The sequence below is a fragment of the Acipenser ruthenus genome, chromosome 40, assembly GCF_902713425.1.
Source record: "Acipenser ruthenus chromosome 40, fAciRut3.2 maternal haplotype, whole genome shotgun sequence".
Taxonomy (NCBI): Eukaryota; Metazoa; Chordata; class Actinopteri; order Acipenseriformes; family Acipenseridae; genus Acipenser; species Acipenser ruthenus.
The window spans coordinates 10,003,223-10,025,724 of record NC_081228.1 but is presented as its reverse complement, the minus strand read 5'-3'; the positions used below and the strand labels follow the sequence as shown (position 1 = coordinate 10,025,724).

Here is a 22,502-nt window from a genome sequence, read left to right as displayed (position 1 = left end):
GGGATCAAATTCTACAGGAGTTTTTACAAAGCTAAGCCCAAGGGTCCCCAAACCTCTCCAAAAATAAACATTGTGTAAATCTTTATGTCTGGCACCTCACAGGCTAGCCATTGCCACATGCATTTGCCTTTGAAAGGCTTTTTTTTTTTCCCTTATCTCATTCAAGAGGTGGGTGTGTTTGTTTGCACATTGATTACTCTGTAATGGATTGGGCTACAAACAAAGTAAATGTATGAATGGAAAGCTTGTGACCTCCCCTACAACGTGATCAGGGAGACTTCACCGTCATCAAGGTTGTAAGACCAGAGCAGCAAAACGCAAGCTAGTCGATTGCTTTTGTTTTGAATGCATGGGGGTACTAGACACATTGTGAATGGGATATCTCAGCGGTGAAATGACGGATTCGAAAAATTCCTTCGCTGTTTGACGGTAGGAAAACAACGATTTTGATATTGAGTCAGCTTTTTTTCTGTTTTGCTTTTGTAATAATATTACAAATGAGTTATGAAATATAATGTTTACGTGCAGTTCCGTGTTCCGCCGGCGGGACTAGAGGGCGTAAGTTAAATAAGTTCTTTGTTTAAAATGGTTTACATAACCATGACCACAAGGCGTATTTGCTCCAACATAATCTACCAAAATAGCTCTATTAGCGTAAGAAACAGTGAAAGGCCGCGATGCTCATCTGACCGTCTCATCAGTAATTTAACTAGGCTGCTACTACAAATCCAAATACATGCCCTAGGTCAAATATGTTAAAGTGTTTGATGTGGATGTGCATGCTTTGTTAAAGTCAGTGTATACTACGGCTGAATTAACTCTCTGGTTGTATCTAAATGTTGTGTTGTGTAGTGTAGGCTATAGTGACTCTGGTAGTTGTATTTGATTTTCCAAATAGATTTTCCTGAAATGCTTAATATTAAATAATCTATGTAACAAACACTGTTTATGAACTTTATAGGAGTGTATTATAACTTGTAGATCTGGTATCAAACCGCATTTAAGTACAATATCGACCAATACTGATAAAATTATATGTAACTGTTGAATAAATGATAACGTGTTAAACATTTACATTGCAGACTATTTTGAATTATTTCTAATAACCTTGTCAAATAGAAAGTGAATACGTGTGTTTCTGAAGAGGTTTTTAAATAGTGTTTGATTCTGCCTATATAAGGACTTGTGGGTACAAGTTTAAAGATTTACTGTTAGGCATTCAACCCCAAATCAACAGTTTTAAATGCAAAGTCTGTAGAGTTTCTTTTAAACAAACCCCCAGAGACAATTTTCCAGATCTTTATAAAGAGTTAAAAGTGTTAAAATCAGCAGGTCTCGACTTAATTTGGTGGTAGCTGTGGTTATAACTGTGTTTAAAGTCTGATAAAACATATATATATATATATATATATATACCTGAATGTGTTTCTTCCTGTAAAGTAGCACCACATTTTTGATTTTATAGTTCAGTTAAATAGTTCAACGCTAGCTTCAACATAACTGTTTGTCATAAAATGTACAGTTTGCATTTGTTTTAAAACATTAAAGTTCTAATCTGTTTGCAGTTTTTTAGGAGCACGGCCCTGGCTAAATATGTTTAGGCAAGTACACCTTCCCAAGCCTTTTCACTCTTCTCAAAGAGAAGGCCATGCATACTTAAACAGTATACCTATACAATCAGATCATTATGTCTTTTATTGCAACTGTGGCACCATACATGCCGCTGGTAGCTAAAAGTGCTCCTCCTATCATTGTTAGAGCCAACAAGAAATAAAAGGTTTCAATTTGCCAGTGAATATTTGTGTTCTGTTTACTGCATGTGTTTTCTACTTATATATAATGAGCATTAGATACACTTTGATCATGTAAATTAAGCACCGCATACGATGTAGGTGACATTGGTACCTAGTTTCTCTATTGTATTTCAGTCATGTTATAATTCCCCTGGTAAACAATGAAACGGTGGTGCTACCTCCCAGCTGAGGGAGATATTTATTTTCCTTCCTTTCAGTGCATTCAAACTTTGGCTTTTTTATTTTCAGGAACTTTGAGGAGGAGCCCCTCTGACAAAGAGTCTGCATACCATATTTTGAAGAATGTGGTTATCAAGTGACCACATTACACACCAGATAGGGTGGGTTTAAGATAGATAGCCACGAGAGACAACAAGTTAAAGAAGAACCCCTCACCCCCTTGTTTTTACACACTCTGTTTTAAAAAAAAATCTTTAAAGTGAATTTAGGATACCTTCACAACTTATTCTTTGCAAAGAAAATGCTTAACATCTGCGTTAAGTATTTATTATATATATATATATATATATATATATATATATATATTGAATAGATGAGTGTTTTTAGACAAAATGTACCCATATAAAATGTAAAATATGTGCTCACACACCCAGAACTATGTTTGTGTTGCATATAAATAACAATCCTGTAAAGTGTAAGCGCAATACAAGTGAACAGTTTTACAGTATGTGGCTAAGTACCTGTTTGTAAATATTTTAAATGTTTTGTAAGCTATGTTGCCTGATGACTAAATCTGATTTTTTTTTTAAATTAGCCTGTTTATTGTTTTTTAAAGATTTCAGTTAGCATAACTGAATTACTAGCACCACATGTTTCAATACTACACAGTCGTTGGTTGCAGAACATTGACACGAAAGCGTTTCTAAAAGGTCAATAATGTGAACACCACGAGGTCGGTTGGCCACTTTGGCATCTTAAAACTCCACATTTTAATAGCTGACCGTCACAAACTGGACATTCTCATAACAAACTCAAATAACAAATTTATTTTGTTTTGACTTTTTTCATTTCACAATGTTGTCGCCGCTAGCATATTAACTAAAATAGTTGTAACAAACTCTTGAGCTTCATCCAAATGATATACTGTAACATGAACAGTAAACATGTATTTATTTTTTTTCTTCATTTCAACACTTTGTACATGTTTTCATCTTGACTAAAATAATTGTAAAATTAAAGAATATAACAAACACACACTCACTGAGAGACAGAGAGAGAGAGAGACAGAGACAGAGAGAGAGACAGAGAGAGAGAGAGAGAGAGAGAGCGAGAGAGAGAGAGAGAGAGAGAGAGAGCAAACTTTTGTTCTTAATTTCATGGCTTTCAATCTTTGGCTTTTATTTCCAGGAACAGATCTGTGAAGTGAAAGGGCAACAAAAGTGAATAGCTTTACAGTGTGTGCCCAAGTAGGCCTCTACCTGTTGTCAATATTTTGAAAATGTTTTGTAAACAATGTTTTCTGATGACTAAAATGCATTTATGGTTTTTTTTAATTTCAGTAAAAATAACTGAATTACTAGAGCCACATTTCTCAGCACTGCCCAGTAGTTCATTGCAGAACACTGACACATAAGTGTTTCTGAAAGAGTCAAGTGAATGTACTCAAAAAAAATCCTGTAGACAGATTTCACCGCGAGATTCCCACACTAGAAAGCACTTTAATTGTAACGCTCAAATGGTTTTCAAATGCTTATGTCATCAGAATCTTTTTCAGTTCAGAAAAGCCTTGATCTCTGTGTATTTTCTTAGTCCCCTCTAACAATTTCCAGTCACGACATCCACGGTCTTGTACAACCCGAAAACACTGCCTGCAAAACAAAGATTGTTAGCCTAGATGTTTAAGTCGATCAACACAGCTCTTTTCAGTGCTTCTCAATACATATTTCAGTACAACTAAATGCATGTGTGCACCGCCAACCAACCGTCAGGACTAAACGTAATCTGTCTTAGCCAGCAGCTTTGTATGACAGATAACTGACATTCTACGTGCCCTGTGCCGAGAACGCCCTAACAATTGTTTATCTCAATTGCATTGCCGATTCTCTTGTGAAACTGTCTGGACAACCTCTGGATATCAGCGCAGGACACAGCAGGTTGGAGGCTTTGAAATGCGCTGTGCACTTCTTTAGCTGTCTTGCTTTTTAAACGGGAGTGACATACTGTGTAACGAGAAGTGTTCTATATCATTATTGAGAGGGGCTATCTATACAATAAATGACTGTTTTTTACATTTATTTAACACAAACACCAACACTGCCAATTCCTGTTTTAATAAACTTATAAATTGTTTACCATTCCCCTCTTTGAAACAGTTCTCATTCTACCTAAAGGAATTACAGAAAACTCTTGTACAGCATCTTAAAATAAAACACACCAGTCACTTATCGCCTATCACCACAAGCCAGTGTAATCCCCAGCCCTTCACCCATGAGGGGGGCTTGTCGCTTGTACAATTGTCTCTCAGTTTGCCATGCTCACACAAGAATAGACACAGCCTAAGTTTGTCACATTTTATTTTAAAACCTTTTTTTGTTTTAAGTAAATACTTTGTAACAAATTTGGAAATTGTCTAAAATATGACCGCTGATAGTCAATGTTTGTAGCAATTTTTTTGACGTTTTTAAGCTTTAAACTAAATAAACTTATATAATACACATTCATGATCCGTGCATTTCAGCATAAACACCAGGTTTCAAAGTGTTTAAATACGTGCCTAACGACTGTTTTGTTCAATTGATAATCCTTCAGTCTGTAGTTTTGTTTTCTTTTGTGTTCGTTTACTTCTGCATAAGCACACAGGCCGCTCCAGCATTGCCAAGAGAGACCCAAACTGATCTTTCTGTACGGCTGGGTCAACATATGCCTTATTATATTTGAATAAATTAAAAAATACAACAAGAACTCTATACTTTAGTTTTATTTACCATTTTACGGTAACATTTTGTTTTCTTTATATCAAAATTGACTTGGAACTACAATCTTTAAAACTGTTTCTTTAAAACTACACACATGACCCTTAACCGAGGTAAAACTTCTGTAAAAACTACAAGACCGTGACAGGAAGAGGTGGTGACACTTCCACAACGCCCCCTCAGCACACACTCTCATTTCTCTCTGTTTGTTGAGTCAGATCCAGACAAGCACTGACACTGAAAAGGTTTGTACCGTTTTATTTTAAAACTGTTTTTTTTTTCTTCAGTTTAAGTAAATACATTGTAACAAGTCTAACATAGCAGCAGCTGATAGTCACGGTTTGTATTCTTTTTTTATTGGACATTTTAATGTTTTAAACGCAAGACACTTGCTACGGCATGACAGAACCCGACGGTGCTGTTTTACACGTGCTTGTACATCCAGCTGTGTAAAATAAATAATGCAATAAGGTTTTTAAAATGTTAACTTAACAATGTACACAGGGTCTCACATTATTATTATTTTATTTTGTGTTGGGTTAAGTATGTACATTTTTTAACAGGTTGTTCCTTATTTTAAACAGTTTGTCTTTTTTTCAACAGACATTCTTCTCGGTTTAAAGCCGTCCTGTGTCGCTTCCTTCTGTATCGGGGCAATATAGCTCTGGACATACAGCCTCTACACGTGTTAACATTTCACATTTCTCCCCTTTTTAAATTGTTTTTCATTTTTAAGTAAATACATTGCTAGATTGTTTTTACCATTTATTGCAATGATTCACCATTGATTCTGGACAGTTTCTTATCTCCGAACAAATGTACCAGCAACACCCTTAGCACATGACCAGCCATGCTTTTTCAACGAAAATCAAACTTGATTTTGGTTTTACAAAGCACAAGCCTCATGTACGAGCCTGGATAGCTCAGCATCAGACTTTTAATCTGAGGGTCCAGGGTTCAAGTCCCTGTTCGGGCAATGTTCATTTTAGAACTATGGATACATATAGCAGGATAATATGGCAATTTACACAACACTTCAACTATTTTCATCCCTCCACCCCAGTGATAAAATGGGAAACAAACACAACAATGTAAAGTGCTGCATTTGGAAAAACAATTAAATGTACATATCTATTGAGCTGGTAATGTGTAAAATGAGCAGACGTGCCACGGTTTAACTGGTTTCTTGCACTCCCATAGGGTTTCTTTTCCATCTCACAGCTGTTCTCTAAAAATATTGTCAGCCCAACCACTGAAATCCAGACACGCTGCAATAAATCACCATGTTTTTTTTAATACGTAAAAAGATTGTCCTCGACGTGATTTGAACATGCAGCCTTCTGATCTGGAGTCAGACACGCTACTGTTGCGCCACGAGGTCTAACAATGCCATGTTGTTGGTATTGTTGATAAAAGTGTAGTGGAAGCGCCTGATATGTAGGGGGAAGCAAAAAGGAGAGAACTTGCAACGCTCAATTGTTTGGTAGCTATGCTGAATAAAACTTTCATCAGCAAGGCAATGGTGGTATTAGAGAGCTCACATTAAAAATGTAGCGAAAGCTTAGCGCCCAACATGGGGATCGAACCAACAACCCTACAATTAAGAGTCTCAAGTTCTACCGACTGTGTTAACAATATCATCTGTTAATCTCTCTTGTGCTACCAAGATATAGAACAATAAAACATGAAATGAAAAACATGCTGCTTGCTTTGAAGTTACTTGAATTCTCAAGAATTGGGCTAAAACAATTATGCTATTAGGTTCATTCTAACACACTGTGTTGAAATATTATGAAAAATACAGAACAGTGCTTTATCCAACACAGACTGTGCAACAAAACAATACAAAATGAAACTCAGTAATGTGTTAAAAACAACACACTACTTCTAAGTGTATTAGCACTGTTTCTTGTAATCCTGTCATTATTTGCTAATCCCTATTTTAAAAGTGAATTATTTCTATGTACATAATTTAGAAGTGTTTAAAGCCATCTTTATTTCAAACCAGTTTTTACTCCCACCAGAACTTGAACCTGGATATTCTACCCAAAGGGCCGATGTGTTCACCAGTTACACCACAGAAGTGCTATGGTTTGAACTAAGAGCACAGGCTTAAATATTTTAAAAATTTCTCCTCTGTTTATACAAGGACTTGGAACCTACTGGTTAAAGTTGTACATTTGAGTTAGTAATACAGCAGCAATAGTTACCTGGTATGGTAACTGGACCATATATCATTTATATCAACTGACTGTTTTCCTCCAAATACAATAATGCCTGTATTTGATGTGTATACTAAAACATTCATTATATAGCACCCAAGCTTAAATCTCTCAATAAGTTATAACTATGCATTGCAAAAGATTGTAATACATAATGAAATTAGCACTGAAAGGGAGACCTATGAAGTAGTTATAATGTGAAGATCATTATTTTTATAAGCATTGATTCAAATTAGAACTTACATGGTTGAACCTTCTGGGGTGATACCAGTTTATAGATTATTTTGTCAAGGGCCTGAGGGGAGGCATCTTTCCAACCATCAGTGAACAAAAGGGATGATGACACGGGTGCAGGCACTACTGTTGGCTGTGGCTTACTGGTCGATGGCTTCCTTTCTCTCTGGAAAAAGCTCAGTGTACTCCTTGAAAGACAGCTTGTTAACACTGTGGTTTTTAGAGTCTCGTGAGCCTGAGGTTGTGTCCTTATCCATTCCATCCCAAGGCGTTCTCTGCAACCCACTTAAATACCTGCCCCCTGAAAACACCAAACTGAAGTTCATGTTGTCCCAAAACATGCACTTTGTTGTCTGGGTCCCCGCCTTCACACAAAACAGCACTCCTAGCTGAGCTCAAAACTTTCTCTGAGAAGTGGCCCTGGACCATGGTCTCTTGCGGTTTTCCTCCTTCACTTTGAAGGCAGCCGAGGCATCAGTCAGATTGAGCTGCCATCAGCCTTTCTTCTAAACAAGGGTTCCATTTGAACCTGAAAAAAGAGCATTTGTGACAGAATAGCAAGGTTTCAGTTAAACAAAAAAGACTTCAATTAAACAAATAGCCTAAACACAAAATAGTTATTTTGTTGGTTTCTACACAAAATAACAAGAAATCAAAAAGGGGTTCACTGGGTGAAAACAAATAAACACAACTATACAATGGCAAAAGGGACTTGAGCATTTATTGTTGAAAAGAAAGATTGATTATTTACAAAAATAAAAAGTATGGAATACCCATGTTCCCATTTTTTATTGCTTTCAAAACAAGTGCAGTGAAAACTAAATTAAACTTAAAAACCTAAAGTTAAATACAGTAATATAACGCTCATGGATACATAATTAAAATAAATGACAGAAAACATTGGTACACAATGTATCCTATACTATCGATGTACAATGCACTATTCTGTTACTATACTGCAGTACCACCATGATAATACGATTGTACTTTTTTTAGTATCATGGTATCTACAGTATAATGCAACACTATACCACGGTACTATATGGTACTATCTATTTTACCATGGTACGATTTCTGTAGTCCCGAATGTTGGTACTAGTGTGGACGCACTGTGCAGGACTAATTAGAATGTTTTTCAGTATGTTTCTCAAGATCAGTTATGTTGTCTGGCCAGGCCCTTATAGTATCTGATATAGCTAAATGATTTAGTATTTTTCCTTAAAGCTTTTAATAAGATGTCAGTATTTTTCAGTTGATGATACCCGAAAGAGAGAGATGCTTGTTATCTCTGGAAAAAAGTAGAGCAACAAATGTTAGCTGAGAAGCAAACCGTCAGACATCTTTTGGGTACAATTGTTTTTTATTCTTCTGTTCTTGGATTTTCTTATATATATATATATATATATATGTGTGTGTGTGTGTGTGTGTGTGTGTGTGTGTGTGTGTGTGTGTGTGTGTGTGTGTGTGTGTGTGTGTGTGTGTGTCAGTGTGTGTGTGTGTGTGTGTGTGTGTGTGTGTGTGTGTGTGTGTGTGTGTGTGTGTGTGTGTGTGCGATGGTTGATTTTGTCAAACACTCTAGTATTCATTGCTATTGTTTTGAAAATGTGTTTCCTTTTTAAGATTATGAAAGCTACAGGGAGAAATATTTCACATTCTTGACTATGCAGAGAATAAACAAATAATAATAAAACTGTAACCAAACAAACCTTAGTGTCATTTTAGAAAACATTGTTTTTTTTTCACAAATACCTATATTTAGTGTATTTGAACACGTTTTTTGTTTTTCTTTTTAAAGCTGTTGCTGTTAGTGTTTTTTTTTCAGATAAACATGACACAAAGGAAACTTATGTCCGAAAACTGAGAATATACTATTTTCTCAGGTACAGTGCAAATTCTCACATAATTACATGGAAAATAAAAATCATAATTATATGGATAAATTAATAATCTGGTGCTCTAAAAAGAAAATGACACTGGACCTAATTATTATACTACAGATTATTATTTTTATTTAATCTCTCAATTATCTGATAGTCATTTTAAAGTATTGTGCCCTTTTCTTTTTTTAGAAGTACCAAATCTGCTTAGTGTTGCATAGGTGTTTAATGGTCTTTATTTCAAATTTTCAGAGAGCAGATGACTGATTTAAGCAGCCTGGGTGATGTAGAGCAGGAAAAACTGAGTGAACAGGTTTCAGGGTAATTATGTCCCAATGATTTTAGTACACTGACTGTCATTCGGATGAGATGTTAAACCGAGGTCCCGACTCTCTGTGGTCATTAGATCCCGTGGCACATTTTGAAAAGAGTAGGGGTGCCAACCCAAGTGTCCTGGCTAAGAAGTCACAAATAACTGCTTCCCCATATTCTTCCACTCCCTTCATCCAATTATATCGCTTTCCTAATCACTGTAAAGCACTTTGGATAAAAGCGCTATATAAAAATCAAACTCAAAGTCAAATCAATCAGTGGTGTAATCACTTTCACAGTGGTCAGCATATCTCCCACATTGGATGGGGTGCTTTGAGTCAGGAGACATGTCATGAGAAATGGGGAAATCCTGGTGATTTCTACATGTTTGATAACTCCAGCATTGGGGACTTGGAGGCAGAATACAATACAGGGGAAAATAGGAGATATGCTTACAAAATTCTATCATGTAATGAGATTCACTTTTATTTACATAGGCGAATCTTCAGCAGCCGCCATTCGTCTGCGGTTTGACACCATTTTTACAGTATTTGAATGTTGGAATAAAACATATATCTGTTTTAATCTGCTTTATAACACTTGATAATAAATCTGCATTAGAAACAGGTACAGTAATGTAATGGGGAAACCACTATAAAATATTCACAAATCAATATGTTTGCTTATATTTTTTCAATACATAGATTAAATGAAGAACTCTGTGCCATGGAAGTGAGACTGAAAATATCTCAAAGGTGGCAGCCAGGACACATAGAGTACCAAACAGCTCTTTTGAACCAAGAAGAAGCTAAAAAGCTTGAAATGCTGCATAAGATCAGGCTTTTAGCTGTGGAGAGGGACTTCTTGGTTGTTGTGAGGAGCAAGTATTCAGGTAAATGTGGTTTTAATGGAGTAGGGAAAAAAGATTGAATACGTTGTACAGTATTTCTCAACTGTATATAGTGTCTGTCTACAGTGCCGAGCTACAAACAATCTTATGTGTGAGTTTGTGCCATGTGTAATGTGAATGTATTGTGATTTCTTCATAGTTTTGCTAAAGTAAAATCAATGTACTGTATCTGAAAAGCCACAAGCAAAATACGGAATGGCATGGTAGTGCATGATGAACTTTCCTTTACTTGAGTGCATGTTCACGTACAGATTTAATATATATATATATATATATATATATATATATATATATATATATATATATATATATATATATATATATATATATATATATATATATATATATATATATATATATATATATATATATATATAATGTGTGTGTTTAACAGCCTGGGCTTCAGCAGTACAGAAGGTGATCTCCCAGCTACAATTTCTCTTGTGGATGCAAAGGATACCTCCTCCGATCTGTTTCTGAACTTTGAGGAAAAGGTTACAAGTAATAATATTCCTGACTAGCTTTAAGTACATTGAAAAAATACACTGAATGACAAATGTGAATTTACTTACCTGTACACATATTTATTTATTTTTAAAGTTTACAAATATGTCTTGTTCTTTTAGATTTTTTTAACTTAAAAAAAAAACATTTCCATATTGTTTCTTTTTTAAAGAATTCTGATAAATAGAGATGTTATAGTGAAAGTTTGGTTTACACAATATAAACATACATGTGATTGCCAGCCCTTTGAAATACATCTATAGGGTATTATCCTTTTTATTTATTTATTTAAATGTACTTTTGTCCAACTGATTGTTACAGTTTTAAATGTTTAATGACAGTCGATGAACAATATATTTTTTTGTTTACTGAGGTATTTATATCAGTTTTATTGTTTTTCAGCTTTATAATGTAAGCACTGTCAGGCCATTGGTGTCTCAGGTTGCCAACAGCACCAGGAGAAGAGCCTTGGAAGCTGCAGACCTACACAAGAGCTGCAGAACAACAACTCCTGATAAAGCAGGACATGTTGCATTTGGCTCAAACTATGCATGAAAAGCATGCAGAGCTGGAACAACAGCTGATAGTAAACTGCACTACACTGTTTGAAAGGGGAAGAAAGAGTCTAGTCATTCTTGAATTGGCTCATTTAGAACATATAACTCCACACATGTCTGAAAGGTACTCTGCAGCTGGTGTTCCTGTACCTTTTATCTCCCAGGGTGTCTATAGCTTCTTCCCATGTTCTAATTTCGATGAGAGTGATGATAATAGGGCAGCAGTGTGGAGTAGTGGTTAGGGCTCTGGACTCTTGACCGGAGGGTTGTGGGTTCAATCCCCAGTGGGGGACACTGCTGTTGTACCCTTGAGCAAGGTACTTTACCTAGATTGCTCCAGTAAAAACCCAACTGTATAAATGGGTAATTGTATTTAAAATAATGTGATATTTGTATAATGTGAAATAATGTATAATGTGATGTCTTGTAACAATTGTAAGTCGCCCTGGATAAGGGCGTCTGCTAAGAAATAAATAATAATAATGATGACAATGATAAAGACACATATTTCCTTGATGATACAAATTACATTTAGTTCACTGTCACCAAGATAGGGTGTGGTGAGGCAAGAAGCCACCTTAAGCAATATCTGTGTTTATTAGCAATTACTCTAAAACTACAATGTTTTGGATTTCAGCTTTGACATATCTTGTGTAGGTCCACTCCAAGATTATATGTGTCAATTTTGATGTTTTTTTTCGCTGTGCCAAATTTGAATTATGCTAAAGGCGTATGCCTTGGCTTCTAGCAGAAGAGGTGCAGCCCCCACCTCGCAACAATTGCATCCAAATTCCCACTACTTTACCACTTCAATGCATGTACAACCGCCAAACAATTTGTATGCACTGGAGACCATTTCAGAACCATTTTTAGTTGACGATCTTTTTAAAAATAGTTAAAAAAATGAATTATTATTATTTTAATTAAAGAAGTGTGTGGAAAAAAGATCAGACATAACATTGTAAAGTGAGGGTGAAAAAAAATCGAGGGAACAAACCATTACTTACAAAAAAGGGGTGTACATGTTATATAATCAAATATTAACAGCAAATATCTTTTTTTTTTAAGATGCTCTCTTTTGGAATTGATTCTTTGAATGGTATTATTATATGCCAGAGTTTTATATTAATAATAACTTCCTGTACCCACGATTCACATTAGTCTCGTATCCAAAAATGATATCGCCCTAGACTATTGCAGAAGCACACATGTAGGTCGTGGAGCGGGTTTATCACTTCATACGATGAGATGGATTCTTTATCAGTTGGAAGGTATGTAATGTACTTAAGAGAAGTACTGGTATTACAGTTAATTGTAAAACTGTACTTTATTTAAAATGATATAAAATATAATTTATGTAGTTGAATAGTGAATCGTGTATTTGCCAAATTAATTATAGATGTAGTAGTCGTACTATTATTACTCAAAACATGTTTAAAAACACAAAGGAGGAATAATCTATATAGTAACTATCTGATGTGAATGAATACTATTATGGCACTTTTGAAAGATGTATTTATTATTTTGCAGCACTGTCAACAAACGCCTCAGTGTAAACACTAGTGTCGCTAGTCAAAATGAGCAGGACCTGCTTACTTTGTATGTGCAAGGAATGAATAATTACTCATCTGATCTGGGAAAATCTTTGTTAAGATTAGCCTCTGACAAGACTGGTTTATCAGAGAGAGAGAAGTAAAGGTAATAGTTATAAATTGCTAGTTAAAAAGATATTTTAGGCCAGTGATTTTAGTTACTGTATATAATTCTACATTGCTGTAGATTAGTGTGAGGTGATCTGATTTGTGTATGAAACATTTGTGAAAGCTACTCCAGGATTATATAGTGAATGTATCACTGATAGATGTCAGTGATGCATTTAAGTGTAATTTGCCATACTGTAAAACTTGATTTTTGCTTCATTTTAATTTTTATGAGGGAATTGTACTGGCTAGGTTTTAATTTATATCGTGTGCAATTTGAGAGTTGCCTTGCAGTCAATTCAATAATGCCCTTGATAATACTGTAAAGTAAAAATGCATTATTTTTTAGAGGTGGATTGACAATTATAAAAAGAAGGTGAAGAGGAGAGAGCACCCCAGTTAAACTTGCAAAAAGAGCTAAGAGGGGCATTGATGTGCTCTACAGTGAGAACTTATCAAAACAAGGTACTTACAGGTTTTTTTCCTTACAGAACACATTTTTAATGTATCGAAGGCATTTAAAAAAAGCAAAATACAAAACATAGATGATGTGACTGGATATAATAAAATATAATATTTTGCTCTTTACAGAGGGCAACACTAACAAAGAGAAGTTGCAGGCTTTACACAGGACCTGGAGGAGCACCACAGCCGAGGAACAGGAGCGGTACTCTGAAAATGCCCCCTCCATGGCGACCTGCAGACCACAGTCCCGATCAAAAGAAGAGCCTCTACAAGGACGCCTTAAAGAATATTGCAAAACAGGTCATCTGTGTGGTCAGCTTATTTTTTATACAAGAGATGGGCAACTCTAGTCCTCAAATTTGCAGCTTTCATTCAGGTTCTACCTCAGTTATCAAGCTCGTAAATGCGAGTTGTCTTTTTTGTACTTATGTTTCTACCAGTTGCTAATCAGAACATAAAACAAAGATGCCAACCCCTCAAAGACTGAAAGAGCCAGTTCTGTAATTGCACCAAACAAACAATCGAAAACTCAGAATTAAAAAAAAAACTAATGTTACTCTCACACTTTGATGAAATGTTCTATCTTAAATAGGTGTCAATCCTAGAAGAATTAGGAAGCAAGGGGGTCATAGTTCTCACTGTAGACTGCAGAACAAATTATCATCATTTGGGACAGACAAGTGCCTGGACTGGCTGAACGAGCAAATGGAGCTGCAGTATTGCTTCCTTTCCACCTGCATAGGTCAGGCTTGTCTCTCATCTACAAACTCAGAACTGAAATTTATCTTGTTTAATTGAAATGAAAAACTATGTTTTATAATCAACAGAGTGTGTTCTCATACTCACAAGCATTATATTGAAGGTTAAAGGTATACTTGGCATTTTTGGGAACATATGTAAACAGTACTTACAAATCAGTTTCCTCATTTGAATTAAGATTTTTTTTATTAAATTAAATTAATATTATTTTATCTATTTAATTTACTTTTAAAACTATATACTGTTGTTTTTATTTTCCTCAAATTGGCAAGTTCCCTCAAAACCGCTGATAATTCCAGACACATTCTGAAATTGGACTACAGAATCCTGTTTTTAAATAATTAAAAATTAAGCTCCAGAATGGTAAAATTGACCAAAACAGCCATGGATCTTAAAGGGTAACAAAGGATGTTTTTGTGTCACATGTCCCCATGTGTTGCTACAACTGCTAAAGGATGGTGTGTATTGTTTGTTTTTGTTATTTTTAATCTTGATCACTTTTCTGTCACTTTTAAATTGCATTCTGTTTCCAAGATGGCTTCATATGGGAGAGCATAAGTGCTTGCTCAACTACATTTCCCATGATCCTCCTGCTCACATAGTAACTGAGGTAGATTTACCAGTGAACAATAGGATGATGAGAAATGTAGTTCTGAAAATTGCATGAGAAGACATCGTTGAGCTATCCTGGAAACAGCCAGGGAATACTGCAATTTAAAAGTGAAAAAGATTTTAAAAAAATAAAAAATAAATAACACAAAACACACGCACTTTACTTAAGCAGTTGTTGCAACACATGGGAACATGTGACACACAAAAAACGTCCTTTAACCCTTTAACTCAAATGAGGAATATTGATTTGTAAGTAGTAATGTTTATATATTTTCCCAAACCTCTCAAGTATACCCTTTAAGTTGAATTACACAATATTTTTGTTGCTGGTATAAATTGTAGGAAGTATCTTTTTAATGTTTAGCTGTGCAAATGGCATTTGAAGTATTGACAAATAAATGTATATATTACCATACTTTCCTTTGTGAGAATGTAGGTGGAAAATTGTTAAATTTTAATAAGCTGATTATAATGTATGCCTGCCAATCATACACATTTTTAGAATCCTTTATAACATATTTACAAGCACATAATACATCAAACTAAATGAATTTAATAACGATGCTGTATTTATTTTTGTCCATTTTTTAGGAAATGAAGGTCCAATACTAAAAGATCCCAATGGACAAGAGAGAAGAGAAGTGCAACACATTTTTAACAGAAAATACAGTAGTTATATATTGTATTCCTTTTTACAGTTTTGAATTAACTCACACACAAAAATAATCAATGACTCAATTACAACTGTAGAAACTGATCATTACCAAAAAATGATTGTTTACACACATCTTAATAATAGTGAAGTCCGTGCCTGAAACAACACATTTATATGGATTTTCCCTTCATTTTGTGTTGGGTCTATTATACTACAATTTGCACTGTAAGTGAATTAAAAATGAATGTATTCATACAACAGATTGAACATGTTCTGAAATAATTAAATACATAGTCTGCAAACTTAAAGTGTTTTACAATAAAACATGTTTACTGCTGTGTTATCTATTAGGAGTCGCAAATGGAACCTCTGGCAGGTGCTCCTACAAAGCGCTGAGTGAAGGGAGGCTGGTGGCCATGGGCATGCCCAGAGGCATCCAGCTCAAGTGTCCTTCTGGTTCTGGAAAGCAGGATTTAGAGATGATCATCAAGCAGCAGGACCAGATACACTTTGGCATGTTTGATTAACTCCCATGCGCCAAGCGCCGAAGCGGCGATAATGCGTACACCGAATGCCGAAGCGCCGAGGGCGTACACCAGGCGTCAAAGCGCCGAATATTCGTGTACCGAGCGCTGAAGTGCCGAGCATGCCCCATGTACCGAGTACCAACACTCTGCGTAGTGCGGCCGAAGCTGAGCGCTGAGCACCAAGACGCCGAAATGTTGAGCACCGAAGCGTTGAGCACCAAAGCGCTAAGCACAAACACCAAGCCGACGAACACCAAGCACCAAAGCCCCAAAGCACAGAACATGGAGAGTGCCAGAGTGCCAAGTGACAAAGTGTTAATCACCCAAGGGTGCCAAAGCACTAAGCACAAAGATGCCTGAGCGTCAGCAGACCTGCCAAGCAGAGTCGCTACATGCTGGGGATGTGCTCAATATTTCAAAAAAATATGGTTCAGGTGTTTAAAATACACAGACAAAGTCTGAGGTGCTGGTGCAATACTTTCCTGCTTGCAGTAATGTTGTGCAGTCCACAACCTGACTGATACTCAATTACAATAATATATATTATGTATAGCTCTCTTTTATTTTTTATTTTTTGCAGGGGTGCAGCAGCCAAAAAACAGCGAAATTTCACTAAACAGCAAGCTAGCAGCAAGCTAATAGCAAGCTAATAACAGCCACATGGCCAGAAAAGGCCACGGGTGAAATTACTGGGTTGGCTGAAAACTGAGCTCTCACCCTAGGTCTAGCTGACACGCGAGACTGAGGCTGCACTAATCTGAGCGGCCTAAGAAGGGAGAAACAGACCAAAAACAATCGAAACCAACAATAACAGTATTAATATTAAATAATATTAATATGTAAAAAAGATGGGCGGCTGAGAGGCCAATGCAAAGCGTGAGAATGTAAATATAATATTGTGGAAGGGTGGTGGGTAATTCACTGACACACAGGACACAGAGAAGTAGTTCAGGAACACCGCACAGGTGCCCAGTTTTATTATGGGAGCTTAATTTCTTTTCAGCCCGCAGAGGGCGCTATTGTCTGTGGTCTGCCGTACCAACTATGGTAGCGACAGAGCCACAACTATACCGGGGGCGGTACAGGATACAGAGTTTCAAACAAAACACTAATCAAAAGGCGAAAGGAACAGGGAAAGTAAAACACAGTAAACAAAACTACCAACCGTCGCTACCCGCACGGCCCGGGTCTCCGTCCTACACTAGCGGCTCCCTCAGCCTGCTATACACTCTTTGCCGGGGCTGCCCAAGGTTTTTCTCCGCTACCACTAATTCTTTTATTTATTTGTTTATTTATTTCTTGTGGGGATTTCCGTCCCCGCAGCCTTTACTCCAGCGCTTCCGCACACCGTTTACGTCTCGGAGGGCAGACCTGAGGGAACAGAAGAATGTTAACTTATAGGGCCAGCAATTCCCCCAAGACCCGCCTCTCAACTCAGAGAAAAGGAAAGCCCGCACACCCACTCTCCCACCTCTCCGTGTCACTGCCATGACTGACAGGCGGGTACTGACGGGCTGCTTGCCCTCTCCCTGCAGCACTATGAACACATCAGAAGAGTCAGCACAGGTCTCCCCCTGTTACAAATATAACATATATTAATCGCTAAGCAAACACTGAATCAACTCAGGGAAGGGGCAATAGCCAGCTTCCCAAGCTTTAAAAGCTAAAACAAGTACAACAGTGTAATCGTGTAAGTGATTCTCAGAAAGAAAGTACTTACCAGCTCAATGTCCTACCAAGGCTGAAAGCAAAGGATCTTTTTCATAGCAGAAACACCGTATTCGCTTTCGTTTAGCATCAGTCCTAATGGTCACTGATTTGTGCAGAGAGCTCAGAATAAGCACATTTTTTAAATTTTTTTACACCTGTGCACACTCATTGTTTCAGCACTTGACAAGATTATAATACGTTCTTTCAAAGTGACTTTGATTGTACTACAAAGCCCAGACTAAATTGTCGGCTATATTGTATTGATTTCAATATGCCGACTAAAAGGCGAGTCTGGTGGTTGAAGAAGCAAGTGCTTATAACGTATTTATTTTTACGATTCTGCAGCTGAAACGCCGTATGGGTTTTTATTTCAAATATTTAGTAACACTTAAGAACGGACATGCTCAGGATATTCACATACATGGAGATATTTAAATTTCAATGGCAAAAAACGTTAAAAAAACAGATAGGGCGGTTCTAGTGTTAAATTCAACACTTTTCACTGTATAGCCGAGCATCTTATTGGCCTTTTTATAACTTCCACATATACTCCTAGATCTTTTCACAGATTCCATCTTCAATTTCAGTATCTCCCATGTGATATTTATAATGCACATTTTTATTGCCTGCATGCAAAACTTTACTCTTTTCTCTATTAAATTTCATTTTCCATGTGTCTGCCCAGTTCTGAATGCTGTCTAGATCATTTTGAATGACCTTTGCTGCTGCAACAGTGTTTGCCACTCCTCCTGTTTTTGTGTCGTCTGCAAATTTAACAAGTTTGCTTACTATACCAGAATCTAAATCATTAATGTAGATTAGGAATAGCAGGGGACCTAATACTGATCCCTGTGGTACACCCCTGGCTACCTCAATACATTTTGATGTTTCTCCTCTAATCAGTACTTTCTGTTTTCTACATGTTAACCACTCTCTAATCCATGTACATGCATTTCCTTGAATCCCTACTGCATTCAGTTTGAGAATTAATCTTTTATGCAGGACTTTGTCAAAAGCTTTCTGGAAATCTAAATAAGCCATCTCGTATGCTTTGCAGTTATCCATTGTCGATGTTGCATCCTCAAAAAATCAAGTAGGTTAGTTAGACACAATCTGTTCCCAGGATACTGTTACCATATAGGTAATTTTCCATTATGGATCTTATTATAGTTTCCATATAATAGAAGTCAGGCTTATTGATCTGTAGTTACCTGGTTGGGTTTTGTCTCCCTTTTTGTGGATCGGTATTACGTTTGCAATTTTCCAGTCTGTCGGTACAACCCATGTCAAGAGACTGTTGCATGATCTTGGTTAGCGGTTTGTAAATAACTTCTTTCATTTCTTTGAGTACTATTGGGAGGATCTCATCTGGCCCAGGGGATTTGTTTATGTGATGGTTCACGTCCCATCCCTTTATATAAATACAACTTTTAACAAGTGAACGTGTTTTAAAGGAATTGTGGAGTAAAGCGGGACTTTTTCTTAAGAACGCAATGAAAATAATAATACTGTATATTGTGTTTTATTTAAATGCATACAAATTGTTTTACATTTGCAATTACATCCTAACAGTTTATTTTAAGAGCTCCTATTCCCTTTAACACTTCTGCCTCTGTTATGCTGAAGTTATTTAAAACTGGATTTGTAAAAATTTCTGACAAGTAATTATATTGACAAGTAATCATTTAATATATTTGCTGTTTATTTTTCTTCATCTATGATTTTGCCATTTGTTTCTCTTAGACATTTTACCCCCTCTTTGAATGTTCTCTTGCTGTTATAATATTGGAAAAACATTTTGGAATTGGTTTTAGCCCCCTTAGCAATATTGATTTCTATCTCTCTGTTGGCCTTTCTAACTTCCTTTTTGACTTGCGTTTGCAGTTCCAAGTACTCTTTCTGCATACTTTGTTTTTGGTCCCTTTTAAACGCTCTGTAAAGTGCCTTTTTAATTGATCTATGAAACCATTTTGGCCATTTTGTTTTAGATTTAGATTTGTCTATTTTTGGGATGTAATAGTTTTTTTCACCTCTAGTACTACATTTTTAAAAAACAGCCATCCTTTTTTCTGTGGAAGTTTTCTCTATTTTACTCCAATCTACTTCTGTTAGTCTCTGTTTCATACCTTCATAGTTTGCTTTTCTAAAATTGTAAACCTTAGCTTTAGTCATTACTTTTGGGGTTTTAAAAATCACTTCAAATGAGACCATGTTGTGGTCTGAGTTTGCCGGTGATTCTCTGACCTCTGTTTTAGTTATTCTGTATTCGTTATTTGAAAAGACTAAATCAAGGCATGCCTCCCCTCTAGCCGGTGCCTTGACAAATTGCGTTAGGAAGCAGTCGTTTGTCATTTCCACCATTTCAATCTCGCCTGTCGTGCTCCCCACCGAGTTTTCCCATTTTATATGGGGGAAGTTGAAATCCCCCATTAATATGGCTTCTCCGTTTCTGCACGCATTTCTAATGTCATTGCCTCTTCTGTCCTGCCTGTCTTTCCTATAGAGTGTATACCCACTAATATTATATTCGTCTCCATCACTCTCGGATAACCAAGTTTCTGTAACACCTATCACATCGGAGTTACTTAGTTATTGCAGTAGCTTCAAGTTCTACCATTTTGTTTCTGAGACTTCTAGCATTTAGATAAATACATTTAATGGCTATCTTACCTGAGTTGTTGCCCTTGTTTTGATGTGGTCTCCCTTCCGCTTTTTTGTTGATTTCTCCCCCCTTCCTTTCTAATTTAAATGCTTCTGAACCTCCTCGAGGATCCTTTCTTCGAGTAGATTGGCAGGATATGGTGTTGTCCTCTCATCCATGTGTTCAGGTGAATGAGGTCGACACAGATTCTGATCTTGCCATTAACTTTGTGTACCACCACCATACCTGCGCACCATGCTGTGGGCTTTGTCGCTTCATATATCACACCCAAACTCTCCATGCGATCAAGTTAATCACAGACTTTGCTTCTCGGTGTGGACAGAGCATAAGGTGCTGCACCCTTATAAAGCTCTGTTTTGTAGGGCTCTCTGAGCTTTCCCAGTCCGTTAAACACTGATGGGTAGGTGGTAAGGAAATTCTCCTGAAGCTCCATCACTTCATGAATTCTGTGCACTAAGTGTAGTGCTTCAATTGCCAGCAGGCCAAGCAGTGGTTTTGACAGTCCGGAAACCACACAGACGTCTTGGGCAGCACTGTTCCCTTTTGTGGCTAACATGCTCTTAAAGCACCCTTGAACATCCAATATATTGTTTTTTGTCCCATACAGGACCTTGTTTGGTTCCATCAGCTTGTCATCTCGCCCCTGTTTAAACTTTTCCGCAGGGATCGCGATCACAGCAGCTCCTGTGTCAAGCTTAAATTCCAGCGTGTCTCCATTCAAGAAAACTTTCAACAGTCTCTGTTGCTACTTCACCAAGAAATGCAAAATCATTGTCATTCCATTTAGGTCCTGTCTGTTGTGTAACGGTGTACAATGCACGAGCAGAACGGCATGCTACTGCAAAGTGTCCCTTCTTATGGCATTTACGACATTCACTTCCCTGGCTGGACAGTCTTTCCATTGGTGTTTTCTACCACTACCACAGTGCCCACAATCTTTTACTGCCTGTGTAGAGCCTGTCTTGTTGTGAGGTTTGCCATAGTTTTTCTGAAGCTTATTTCCCTTCTTAGTCTTCAACCCTATTGCATCTACATTGTTGGCAGATTCCTCATCAGGTCAACATATGATGTTCTCCCATCACCACAGAACCTAAACCTCTGGGTAGGAGAGGATCCCTCATGTCCTTTGTGTCCATCACCTGCAACATTAAGGCACATTTTGACAGGATGTAAGGTGGCTCTAGCCAAGGATGGTTTACTTGGTGCCATGACCAGGTGCTGCGATGTTTGGCCTTAGCATTGGAAGACAAGCGTAACATGACCAATAAGTTGCCACCTGTTCCATCAAAACATTACACACAAAATACAACATTTCTCCGCCCAGGAGAGCAACCACCAAGAAAAAGGTGTTAAAACCAATCCTTGCCCAGGACAACTGGAAGCTGCTAGAGACTGGAAAATGCTGGCAGATGTTGGTCAACGGCTTATTTTTCCACCTGAGATTGCCACCACTAACCTTCAACCAGATATTGTCTTGTGGTCTGGATCAGCACGCCTTGTTCACCTGGTAGAGTTAACAGTGCCATGGGAGGATGCTGTAGATGAGGCTTACGAGAGGAAGAAACTGCGGTATGCTCAACTAGCCACTGAAGCGGAACAGCGAGGATGGAGAGTCCGGGTTTACCCAGTGGAAGTGGGTTGTCGAGGATTTGTGGCACACTCCACAACCCGGTTTCTCAGAGACGTCGGATTCAGTGGCCAAGAGTTGCGTCGCACAGTGAAGAACTTATTTGAAGCAGCAGAGAGGAGCAGCAACTGGCTGTGGTTGAGACGGAAAGATTCTGGCTGGGGATCTCAAGCACAATAGAAAGAAAGAAACGCTGATGTACAGGTAAGTAAGCTGGGCTGAGTTGAGTGGGGGACGGAGGGGGGTGATGCTGGGACGCCAGAATCACCGTCGAGCCCTCTTGAGGTGTCGTGGGCTAGTTGACGAAACACTGAGGATGGAATGTGCCCACTTGAAGACCCCACAGATGTACCCTACTTAGCTCAGTCCAGACGGTTGTCATACTGATGCGCTGGGGAGGCCGCACTGTGGTTGATCCCCGGAGCCAGCATCGCAGCCGTTGT

At 37.4% G+C, this 22,502-nt stretch overlaps 2 long non-coding RNA genes across 2 annotated transcripts; both read left to right on the top strand.

Moving 5' to 3' along the window:
• Positions 1-223: 223 nt before the first annotated feature.
• On the top strand, positions 224-11,802 carry LOC131708115 (uncharacterized). Its single transcript, XR_009311262.1, has 4 exons — positions 224-429; positions 10,076-10,263; positions 10,676-10,775; positions 11,188-11,802. It is a non-coding gene; the product is annotated as an uncharacterized LOC131708115 (long non-coding RNA).
• Positions 11,803-11,849: 47 nt separating this feature from the next.
• Positions 11,850-15,628, top strand: LOC131708116 (uncharacterized). The gene is made up of 5 exons (XR_009311263.1): positions 11,850-13,040; positions 13,392-13,507; positions 13,634-13,807; positions 14,100-14,249; positions 15,470-15,628. It is a non-coding gene; the product is annotated as an uncharacterized LOC131708116 (long non-coding RNA).
• Positions 15,629-22,502: the final 6,874 nt, after the last annotated feature.